The sequence below is a fragment of the Schistocerca gregaria genome, chromosome 3 (genome assembly GCF_023897955.1).
Source record: "Schistocerca gregaria isolate iqSchGreg1 chromosome 3, iqSchGreg1.2, whole genome shotgun sequence".
Taxonomy (NCBI): Eukaryota; Metazoa; Arthropoda; class Insecta; order Orthoptera; family Acrididae; genus Schistocerca; species Schistocerca gregaria.
Genome location: NC_064922.1, coordinates 438,056,387 through 438,069,138, shown reverse-complemented (window position 1 = coordinate 438,069,138; position 12,752 = coordinate 438,056,387). Strand labels below are relative to the sequence as shown.

The 12,752-nt window shown below is 37.8% G+C and overlaps 1 protein-coding gene across 4 annotated transcripts in view; it reads left to right on the top strand.

Annotated features, from left to right (window-relative positions):
* The first annotated feature begins 1,353 nt into the window (after window positions 1-1,353).
* The window catches only part of LOC126354590 (enolase-like), a 118,095-nt gene continuing 106,696 nt past the window's right edge, over window positions 1,354-12,752 (top strand). The window contains exon 1 of one of the 4 annotated variants that reach the window (XM_050004341.1): window positions 1,354-1,467. The gene's annotated coding sequence lies outside the window, so the exon portion shown is untranslated. Of the gene's footprint in view, window positions 1,468-1,621; window positions 1,795-12,752 lie in introns of those variants that run through there. The other 3 variants (XM_050004342.1, XM_050004339.1, XM_050004340.1) reach the window with 3 other exon arrangements.

Genomic DNA, 12,752 nt, shown 5'->3' with positions numbered 1-12,752 from the left:
TTCATGGAGACGAAGTAAAAACTTTGAGGTTCGCCGATGACATTGTAATTCTGTCAGAGACGGCAAAGGACTTGGAAGAGCAGTTGAACGGAATGGACAGTGTCTTGAAAGGAGGATATAAGATGAACATTAACAAAAGCAAAACGAGGATAATGGAATGTAGTCAAATTAAATCGGGTGATGCTGAGGGAATTAGATTAGGAAATGAGACACTTAAAGTAGTAAAGGAGTTTTGCTATTTAGGAAGTAAAATAACTGATGATGGTCGAAGTAGAGAGGATAAAAAATGTAGACTGGCAATGGCAAGGAAAGCGTTTCTGAAGAAGAGAAATTTGTTAACATCGAATATAGATTTATGTATCAGGAAGTCGTTTCTGAAAGTATTTGTTTGGAGTGTAGCCATGTATGGAAGTGAAACATGGACGATAACTAGTTTGGACAAGAAGAGAATAGAAGCTTTCGAAATGTGGTGCTACAGAAGAATGCTGAAGATTAGATGGGTAGATCACATAACTAATGAGGAGGTATTGAATAGGATTGGGGAGAAGAGAAGTTTGTGGCACAACTTGACTAGAAGAAGGGATCGGTTGGTAGGACATGTTTTGAGGCATCAAGGGATCACAAATTTAGCATTGGAGGGCAGCGTGGAGGGTAAAAATCGTAGAGGGAGACCGAGAGATGAGTACACTAAGCAGATTCAGAAGGATGTATGTTGCAGTAGGTACTGGGAGATGAAGCAGCTTGCACAGGGTAGAGTAGCATGGAGAGCTGCATCAAACCAGTCTCAGGACTGAAGACAACAACAACAACATATACCAGTAGTAAATGTAATGATTGTCTCTAGCTAAAAGTCTGTAAAAGTATGTGTATAAGAATTAGCTTGTTTTAAATTGATCTAAACTTGTAAATATTTTTACATGCCCTGTATCCTTGTAAAAAGTGATCTACAGATGAATAAAGCTACTACTACTACTGTTACTATTACTTGTAACTGCCATAATGGAATTTACCCTCTGCCATGCATTTCACAGTGGTTCGCAGGGTGCAGATGTAGATGTAATAAATACCAGTCAATTAGAAATGGAGCATTAGCTCACTTTTGGGAATAATGTGTGAACAAATCGTACGTGTCAGTATTGAATAAACGGAGAAAGAACAGGCCTAGCATAAATTCCTCCCGATCCAAAGAAACTATCTCGATACCGCTCACTATTTATTATTGGATTCAGACCTGTATTCTAAACACTTGTTTCTCGTCTCACAATCACTCAAATTCGAAGCTCAATCAATTTGTGTCTGCGTAATATTGCAGGTTGGTCTCTTGAGCACGTTTTTGGTCACTGAGCATCGCCTACTTTCAATTGTCGTTTCTGCGTTATTAAGACCTGAGTTTGCGGTGTGCTTGGGTTTTCACTGCATCTCTCTGTTTTCGTGGCTGAGTGCTACCTAAAAGCTGCTCATTCACGTGTAAGTATTAAACAACTGCAAAAGTTATAGACTCGCCTGTAAGCAAAGTGCAATGAAGCCGTCCGCAGTTTCATATTAAGCACTGTTTGTTAATGTCTGTACTGCTCGTTTTGTGGCAAAGAATAATTTATTTCGTGACGTTGATGATGACATTGTTACGTTACTTCACGGATTTTGTATCGACGGAGTCTCTGAACCCTTCTTCTGTTTCCAAGTTTGTTTAGAGAGTGATAAGTAGTAAACAAGAAAAATATTGGCAAATGAAGTAACCTGCTTGAGTACTGAGATTTAAACATAGTGTAGCAGTTTTGTGTTAGTTTGTTACTGGTAAGTACTTTTACTTAGAGCTAATGTTTTGCACACAGTTAACGGTACTTAATTCCAAGAGTCGCAAAGCTAAAAGACTGTTGGCAATGCAATGTGTTCGATGAAGCACGTGGCAGTGCATGATAAAACGTAACGGCAATAGAAGACACAAACTTTTGTCCATTATACTGACTCACCAGTAATTGCGCGAGTAAATACGTATAATTTCATTGTTGACAAAGAAAGTCGTTGCCACAGAAGCAGTGGATTTGGCTCGGATAGCGATCTACTTCCATGTTCGATCGTAATTTAATACAGTTTCTGGATTAACTCGCCTTTTTGCCTCAGTACCTGCGAAAATTATACGGAAATCTGTGTTCATAACATCATATGTTGAAGATCCAATCCCAGTTGCTTTACACGTTTGACTGAGATTAACTGTGTGGTTTTTACTGCATAGATCATTATTGGGTATTAATAATTACTGCCATATCGACCAGGCCTACATCTACACTCTGCAAACCACCGTGGGGTGCATGGCAGAGGGTACGACCCATTGTACCAGTTATTAGGGTTTCTTCTCGTTCTATTCACGTATGGAGCGCGGGAAGAATGATTGTTAGGATGTCTGTGTACATGCAGTGATTATTCTAATCTTATCCTCAAGATCCCTACGTGAGCGATACGTAGGGAATTGTAGTATATAACTAGAGTAATAATTTAAAGCCCATTCTTGAAACTTTGTTAATAGACTTTCTCTGGATAGCTCACATCTAGCTTCAAGAGTCTTACAGTTCAGTTTCTTCACTATTTCTGTGAAACTCTCTGACTGACTTTAACGAACCTGTCACCATTTGTGCTGCCCCTCCCTGTACTCGTTCAATATACCCCATTAGCCCTATTTGGTATGGGCCCCACACAATTGAACAATATTCTAGAAGCCTTTGCTCCAGTGATTTTTAAACAATCTTCTTTGTAGACTGATTGCAATTCCCCAGCATTATAATAGTAAACCGAATTCTCTGCTTTATCCAAGACTGAAGGTAAGGTAGGCTAGTTCCATTTCATACCCCTACAAAGTGTTACACCCAGGTATTTGTGTGAGTTGGCCGATTCCAACAGTGACTCATTGGTATTGTAGTCACAGGATACTACTTTTTCAGTTTGTGCATTATAAGATTTTACATTTCTGAAGATTTACAGCATGTTGCCAATCTCGGCACCATATTAAATTCTTATCAAGATCTGACTGAATATTTATGCAACTTCTTTCAGATCATTATAGGTAATTGCATCAACTGCAGAAAGCCTGTTTTTACTATTGATATGGTCTGCAAGGTCTTTAATATTCAATATGAACACTGACAATCCCAATTTATTTCTCTGGGGCACACCCAAAGTTACTTCTACAAGCTACATCTTCATCTGATGATGACCCTTCATCCAAGATAAGATGCTGTGTCTTCCTTACCAAAAAGTCCTCCATCTAGTCACAAATTTCACTTGATTCCCCATGTGATTGTACTTTTGACAACAAGTGTAGGTACAGTACTGAGTCAAATGCTTTTCGGAAATCAAGAAATGCTGCATATATCTGGTTACCTTGATCCAAAGCTTTGAGTATGTTATATGAGAAAAGTGCAAGTTGTGTTTCACATGATATGTTTTGGAAATCCATGCTGTGAAACACTGAGGAGGACATTCTGTCAATATACTTCATTATGTTTGAGCTTGGAATATGTTATAAGATTCAGTGTCAAGGATATTGGACGGTAGTGTTGTGAATCACGTCTACTACTTGTCTTGTAGATGGGTGTGACCTGTGCCTTTTTCCAAGAACTGGGTATGCTTTTTTGTTCAAGAGATCTACATTGGATTGTAGTTAGAAGGGGGTCTAACTCAGCTGCAAACTCAGTATAAAATCTGACACCAGTTCCATTAGGGCCTAGAACTTTGTTCAGTTTTAACGATTTCAGCTGTTTCTCAACACTGCTGACACTGATAGTTGTTTCATTCGTCTTTTCAGGGGTATGGGGATTAAATTGGAGCAATTCTCCTGGGTTTTTCTTCGTGAAGGAATATTTGAAAACGGACTTAAGCACTTCAGCTTTCGCTTTACTACCCTCAATTTCAGTTCCTGACTCATTTGCTAGGGAGTGGACACTACCTTTGTTGCCACTAACAGCTTTTACATACGACCGTAATTTCTTTGGATTCTGTGAAAGATCACTTGATAATATTCTGCTATGGTAGTCATTGCTTCCTTGACAGCCAAATTCATTTCATTCAGCATATCTCAATTCATAGGCCTATGCTTTGTTTTACACCTATTATGCAGCAATCTCTGCTTCCTTGGAAGTTTCTTTACAGTGACTGTATACAATAGGGTTTCCCTACCACTATAATTGTTCTCCAGGGTACATATCCATCCAGTGCATGCTCAACTATTCTTTTAAACTTGAGCCAGAGTTCCTCTGATATTATGACATTACTGATTTCTTATCTAGTTTACTGAACATATGTAACTTTCTGCATGTTTTAGTTGTCATTTGTACTTTGTTAATCACTGTTACCACAACCGTGTCATGGTCACTTATACCATATTGATGTCAACACCATCAAAGAGGTCAGGTCTATTTGTTGCCATTAGATCCAATATATTTCGATCATGAGCCGGGATCCTAACCAGCTGTTCTATGTAGTTTTCATAGGAGACGTTTTGCCAAGTTTCACAGGATGTCTTATTGTGGCCACCACTAACAAAAATGCAGTTTTTCCACTTAGTTGTTGGATAATTAAAGTCTCCATTGACGATTACAATAAGACTGGGGAATTTATGTACAAGGGAGTGAGGTTTTCTCTAAAGTTTTTGGTTACATCAGGAGATGAGTCTGGAGGGCGATAGAAGGATCTAGTAATCATTTTATGGCCACCCCTGATACTGAGTCTTCTCCAAACAATCTCACATGCAGCTTCAATTTCTACCTTGGTGGATTTGAGTTTCTTGTGTACTGCGACAAATACACTACCTTCATTTTCCATTTGCCTATCCTTTTGATATACTCTTAAATTTTCCCCAAAAATCTCACTGTTGTCAATTTAAGGTTTCAACAGCTTTCTGAACTAGGTCTAGTATTATGTGAGCTTCACTGCTTTTCATGAACACTTCAAGCTGTTGTATTTTGTCGTTCTTCTAGGTATTAAAATGTCAGGTTAATTATTGTTACATCAAACAATTAAGATTTCTTACAGATTTACAGATGCAAATTTTTATTGCTCACAGACACAAGAGTAATACATTTACATCTAATATAAACATAATCTTTAATCTTCTTTGTCCCTGCTCCCTGCAAAGAAAGCCAGAATAGTAATTGATTTTGACTAACAGCAAAAGTAGGAAGAGCCATTTTATAATGGAATCTCAAAACTATTTTGTTATTCAAAGTGTAGTTAATACAAGTTCTCCCACATATCACAATTGCAACGAGCCCAATCCATAGATACATTCTTTGTGCAGTACTAGATTCCTAGATTCTTAAAAGGTCTTGAAACTTTGTAAAAAGCGTTTTGCCTGGTAGTTGTTGTCTTCTCTTCAAGCACTGAAAAATACACCAGACGAATGTAACCCCAGTGTATGCACAGTAGAGTAATTATTGTGTACACATATATGGAGAAAGTGTATGCACAGCAATTGTCGACATTGTGTAACTGAGGCGGAATAAGGGGAACCAGCCCACATTCACCGAAGCAGATGGAAAACTGCCTTAAAAACCATCCACCAACTGACCAGTACACCAGACCTTGACACTAATCCACCGGGTTTCCCTTCCCGCCCAAAAGTATTGTGTTAGACGGCTAACCGTACGGGCTGGTGTGGTACTGAGTAAAATGCTTTTGGAAGGTCAATAAATACTGCACCAAACTGTCTGTCGTGATCCAATGTCCACTGGTTTTCAGGATGTCATCTCATGTGATAAAGGAGTGAGTTGAGTTTTGCATACGGTAACAATGTTTTTGCAATCCAACCTGGTTGGCTTGGAAGAGGTCATTTTGTCCAAGCACATCTTTATCTTTCAGCTCAGACTGTGCTCAAGTATTCCACTACAGGTGAATGAAATTTGTTGTTCAAAGGATTTGCTGAATAGTATGGCTACAGTGGGGACTAACTCAGCTGCAAATTCTGTGCAAAATCTAACAGAGAGTCCACATTAGTGATTTCAGCTGTTTCTTGACACCACTGATGGTAATATCTATACTGATTTTTGCAGTGTTGCGAGAGTTAAAACTGAGGTAGTACTTCTTGTTCTCCTTTGTAGATGACTGTTTGAAAATGAAGTTCAGCATTCCTACTTTTGCTTTAATAGCTTCGATTTTGGTTCCTATGCCATCCGTGAGCATATCGAAATTAACTTTGATACCACTGAGAGCCTTTACATATGACCAGGAATTTATTTGGGTTGTTGAAGATATTTTGGAAAGTTTGTAATGCCATAGACCTTGAAGACTGCACACATTGCCATTTTGACAGGTGAACATGTTTCATTCAGCATTTTTCTATCTATAGCTCTACATTTAATTTATCATCTGCATTGCAGTAGTTACTGTTTGACATTTCTTTAGAGAGACTGTTTACCATGGATGATGGCTCCCATCATGGTTATCCTACTACCAGTTTGTGTGTTGTATCTATTCAAGATTCACCAGCTGTTCTTCTAAACTTGAGGCATAGTTCCTCTATATGACCTACCTGTGTAGGTACATTTCTTCAAGTTTCTTCTTGTCACATGACACTACTTCTTCTTAATCTTGTTTACCTTTGTACTTCCTTTAGTTTTTACTTTATCTACAATTTTAATAAATTGCCTCATGGTCACTGATATCAGTTTAATGTGAACATCCTCGAAGAGGAATGGTCTGTAGGTCACCATTAGATCTAACATATTTCCATCAGAACTATCTGTTCTAGGTAGTTTTCAGAGAAAGCATTTCGTATTGTTTCGCAGAAAGTGTTATCGCCCTCACAACTTAAAAATCTATAATTACCCTGAAATAAGGTGAAGCTGACAGCAGACGTGAAGTTGACTCAAAAGTTCAAAAAAGATTTTATGTTAAGTAACTAGATATACGAGGGCGAGTCAAATGAAAACCTTAAATTTGTAATAACAAATCGAAATTTCACACCGTTATCCTGTAAGTTGGTAAGCTTGCTACAAACAGCATGTAGAATGGCCTGCAGGTGGCAGCATAGTGCAGATGCGCACATACTGTTGCAGTATCAGTATAAAGATGGCCACACCACTTGCGACTTGCACCAGGGAAGAACAGCGTTCTGTTATTCAGTTTTCGCGCAGTGAAGGTGTGAAACCTATTGAAATTCATCGACGAATGAAGGTTCAGTATGGTGATGCATGTTTGTCACAGCAGCAAGTCTACAAATGGAGTAGGAAGTTCGGAAATGGTGTGACTTCAGTGGAAGGTGCTCCACAGAACATTGCAGCAGTTGAAGCCATAGTGAAGGAAAACCACCGAGTGACACTGAATGACATTGCAGCATATTTACAGATTAGTCATGTGTCAGCATACCACATAGTGCATAATGTGCTCCAGTTTCACAAAGTGTCTGCAAGATGGGTGCCATGGCAACTGACTCCTGAAATGAGAGAACGACGTGTTGATGCTTGTGAAGAACTTCTTCGGCGCTTTGAACGAGAAGGTGATGGCTTCCTTGCAAGAATAGTTACTGAGGATGAAACCTGGGTTCACTTCCACCAACCAGAAACGAATAGAGTGAGCAAGGAATGGCGACATTTCTCATCAGCAAAACTAAAGAAGTTTTGAACAGAACCATCAGCAGGTAACGTTATGTTTCTCTCTTTTGAGATAAAAAAAAGCGTCATTTTGGAGCATTACATGCCTAGAGGGACCACTGTCACCAGTGCATCATACACAGATCTCCTAAAAAGTCATCTGCAGCCTGAAATCAAATCAAAGCGTTGTGGATTGTTGTCAGCAGGTGTCCTTTTGCAACATGACAATGCAAGACCCCACACTGCCTGTACAACAGTTGCAACAATCACAGACCTGCATTTTGAGTGTCTTCCTCATCCACCATACGAACCAGACCTTGCTCCAAGTGATTTCCGTATGTTTGGACCCTGATGAAGAGGTACGCCACACGGTGCATGAGTGGTTGCGCAGACTACCAAAAGAATTTTTTTTTAAAAGGAATTTATGCACTTTGTAAGCATTGGGGACTTGCATTGAGTGTGGGGGAGATTATGTTGAAAAGCAATACAGCTTTGTACCACTTCTGCCAATAAATAATATTTTAAAAAAAAATTTTGGTTTTCTTTTACTTTAGTTAGTATACTTACTGTTCGAAAGTATTTAATTCGTGGTAGCAGGTAAATATTATTATTCCGAACTTCCATTTGAATACCAATCATTTTCAGCAGGACTGATTTTTAACTTTTTTAATGAGCTAAAATTTTTATTCGGTTGACTGGCATAAAACAACTAATGTCTGTTATGTGTCTTCACAATGACAACTAGAACAATAACAGAAGTTACTCTATTATACTTACCTATTTGTGTTGTTGTTGTTGTTGAGGTTTTCATTCCAAAGGCTGGTTTGATCCTGATCTCCATGCTACCCTATCCTGTGCGAGCCTCTTTGTCTCCAAATAACTACTGCAGCCTATATCTTTCTGAATTTGTATACTCTATTTGTTCTTGGTCTCCCTCTATGATTTAAGCTTAGGGCCCAATGACCTCAGCAGTTTTATCCAATAAGACCTTACCACAAATTTCCAAATTTTTCCTTTATTTCCTACCTTTTTTCAATTTGTAGTCAAGAGTCCACATCTGCCCTTGGAAATGTCTTACAAGTTAAAAATCTGGTCCCTAAATCTCTGTGTAACCATTACATTATAATAATCTGAAACTTTCTGGTGTCCTCAGGTCACTTCCACGTATACCACCATTTTTTATGATTCTTAAACCACATTCTAGCGACCATTAAATTATGCTGTGTTAAAAATTGTTCCAGGCAGCATCCTCTTTCATTCCTTCCCCCCAGTCCATTTTCACCTAATATTTTTACATCTCTTCCTCTATCTACTATCGAATTACATTAAATTTTCATCTCTGTTAACTATCTGAATAGTTTCTTTTATCTCATCATAGATTTCTTCAGTTTCTTCATCGTCTGCGGAGCTCATTGGTATGTAGACCTGACTACTGTGGTAGTCGTGGGCTTCATATCTGTCATTGCTACAATAATGTGTTAACTGTGATGCTCATAGTAGCTTATCCGCATTCCCATTTTCTTATTCATTATTAAACCCTCTCCTGCATTACTTCTATTTGACTTTGTATTTATAACCATGTATTCACCTGGCAAGAAGTCCTGTTTCTCTAGCCAGCAAACTTCACTAGTTCCCACAATAACAAACTTCAGCCTATCAATTTCCCTTTTAAAATTTTGTAACCTACCTGCCCAATTAAGGGATCTAACATTCCATGCTCCAATCCATAGAACATCAGTTTTGTTCCTCCTGATGATGATATCCTCCTGTTTAGTCCCCACCCAGAAATCCAAATGAGGGACTGTTTTACTTTTACCCAAGAGGACACCATCATCATTTAACCACACAGTAGAGCTGCAGGTCCTCAAGAAAAATTACAGCAGGAGTTTCTCCTTGCCTTCAGCCATTCGCAGTACCGGCACAGCAAGGCCATTCTGGTTGATATTACAAGGCCAGATCAGTCAATCATCCATACTGTTGCCCCTGCAACTACTGAAAAGCTTGCTGCTCCTCTTCAGGAACCACATGTTTGTCTGATCTCTCAACTGCTATCCCTCTGTTGTGGTTGTGCCTATGGCAGAGCTAGGCATGCAAGCCACCCCACCAACTGCAACGCCGTGCTTCATGGGGGACCTATCTATTTATAGACACGGAAATAAAACTCTTCTACTTCTTGGTGGAAGTGGGCTAAGGCTGACTACCTGACTCTAGAGGTTCTTTTGTAGACAAATGTTTGTGTATGTGATCTAATGAATGCAGCAAAAATGTGACACTCTGGACGAAGCAACAATTGTCTATGCAGATATTTTTCAAAGCTTGATACCTGTGTTTTCTGTTCTGTTTTATATTACTGTTCTGAGTTTTTTCTTGACACCCGTCTCACAATATTACTGAGCGGGCGCTGAAGACCTTGCTGTCGTGCGCCCAAAAAACCCGCTACTACTACTACTACTACTACTACTATAACAGCCTGACAGTGGATTGGGAAAGTCATAGTTGCAAATGGTTGTTTGTTAACTTCCGAATTCATCCTGTAGGTTGCAGTTCTATTTATTGCATCATAAAGGTGAGATCAAAGAGTTGTGTATACAGACATCTTCGAAGAAACAGAGCCTGGATGTTTTAGAACTGTCTTATAGAACTTTTAAATGGAAAGATAAGCATTAACAAGGCTAACAGAGTGTATACAATTCCTAAAGGGACCTGATAAACAGGATGGTTGTCAAGGTAAAACACAAGGTGGTCAGGCAGTTTTTAGTCCTAAAGAAGAAGAGGTTCTATTGATAGGACTTGCTCAATTGTGGAAACTGGGGATTTCTGGTTTCTGCCATGGATCTTTGATGTGTAGCAACAGTTTCCTTTGCATACCTGTTCCAAAAAAAAAAAAAAAAAGCTGGAATAGAAGGCCTATGTGAGGTATGGTCTTATCAAATGCCAAGGATAACAAGATATTACATTCGTATGTGGAAATGTGTCTCATTTTATGTGACCTGTAGTTGATAATACAGATACGATCAAGGTTTTAGATGGTACAAAAGAAAAAGAAATTGCCATACCCAATAGTTGGGAGAAAGGGGGGGGGGGGGGGGAGATTTTTCTTTCGAAGTTAACATCTTGGGGTTCACTATTCATTGTACATGTTTTTTGTGCACATTTCTCTGGAATTTCTTACATCAAATTTTTTTGTCAGTAAAGTTTCTTTGTTACTCTGAAATTATTATTAAAATTTAGTTACCAGTACTGGTACTATGTCAGATTTATTTTTCAATTGTTGATAAAGTTTCAGAACAATTAAAGTCACCCAAGAGTCATAAACAATCCATAATTATTACATAACAGGTAATTGATCAAATTCACACCCAGGTGGAGTAAAGTCCATAACACAGGTTTTCTTTCCGGTGTCTTAGAGCAAATGTAGTGGGGTCATTCCACATCAGTCCAACCACTATGGTCTGAGATTTTGATATAACTTAGCATATTAGTTCCATTTATGGATTTAAGTAGTAATTCAACATATCATTTCTCCCACATGGTTTAGGTTTTACACCCAGTTCTGGAATTTCACAGCTTTTGGTTGTCAGGCGGAGGAAATACAATGTGTTTAAATATACAGAATAATTGATATCTTCCTTATTTATATACGAATATTTTTTGTGTAAGCCTATGCATCAGTAAGCAAAGAGTTCCAAGAAATGTTGATTAAAATATGATGAAACTTCACACAGCAAGGAAACAAACCTTCATTGCAGATTTCAATTTTTTTTTTTTTAAATCCAAGTGCAGAGAACAACACTAACGATGTCATTGAAAGGAAGAGAATACTCAAATAATGTTTTTTTTTATTCTTCTTCCGAAAGAGGCACTGTCCAAATGACAAAATATGAGGTTTTTTACTTCTTATTGTTTATTACTTCATAGATGAAAATAATCAAGAAAATTTATATGCTTGCTTACGGTGTGTTGTGTTTACATTTTTTTGCTTAACAATATCCATTTTTCTTTAAAAACTTGAAAAGTAAACAATATTGAGTAATTAAAACAAGATTAAATACATTGTCTGAAGAAACATGATTTTGAACAAAAAAACTGACATGGCAAATAATATCAATGTATGATTGTATTTCAAATCGCTATTGAAATGCATTTAAATTCTAGGTCATTGTTCTTTAAGTGTCTTCAGTATTTTTCTTTAAAAACTTTAAAAGTAAACAGTATAGAGTATTTGAAACAAGATTAAATACATTGCCTGAGGGGACATGACTTTAAAGAAAAAAATTGACATGGCAAAAACATATCAATGTATGATAATATCTGATATATTGTTACAAAAAAATCAATATTATCATACATTTAAATTCTAGATCATTGTTCTTTAAGTGTCTTCAGTATTTTTCGAAATTTGAATATTAACATAAGACTTGCTTTCTTGACTGAGTCTGTAAGTCCTCCTAGTCATTGCGTTTGAAGGCTCAAAAATTGTTCAAATGGCTCTGAGCACTATGGGACTTAACATCTGTGGTCATCAGTCCACTAGAACTCAGAACTATTTAAACCTAAGTAACCTAAGGACATCACACACATCCATGCCCAAGGCAGGATTCGAACCTGCGACCGTAGCGGTCGCTCGGTACCAGACTGTAGCACCTAGAACTGCACGGCCACACCGGCCAGCTGTTTGAAGGATCCACAATTGTGATGACATAATGGATGGATGGGTTTCACACAGGAACCTTCTTTCTCAAGCTACAAAAATAATTCTGATGGCCCATGAGGAAAATTTTGTAGACACATCTTCTTCTCTCTTTGGCATTTACATCACTAACCATATCAAAATACCGTAACTTATCTTAAATTCAAACCATAAAACATCCAGAATATAAATCACCTAGTTTCACAAATAAAGTTTGCTTCATGTTGCACAAGTTGAATGTGAGAGATGCTTTTGCATCACCACTAAGTCTTCTAGCCTCATTTATTCCCGAGTCATTCATTGGTTGGAAGTTGTAAAAATTCTTCATCCTAGAAGAGTTTGAATGTTTTTCAAGTGATTTTGCAAAGTCTGGCGAATTCAATTAACCACTTCTTTGGAGATAAGTTTAAATTAATATTCATAATATTGATTTTTCATCGTTTTAATAGTTCATTTGTTGTTGTTATTTATCTGACCAAATG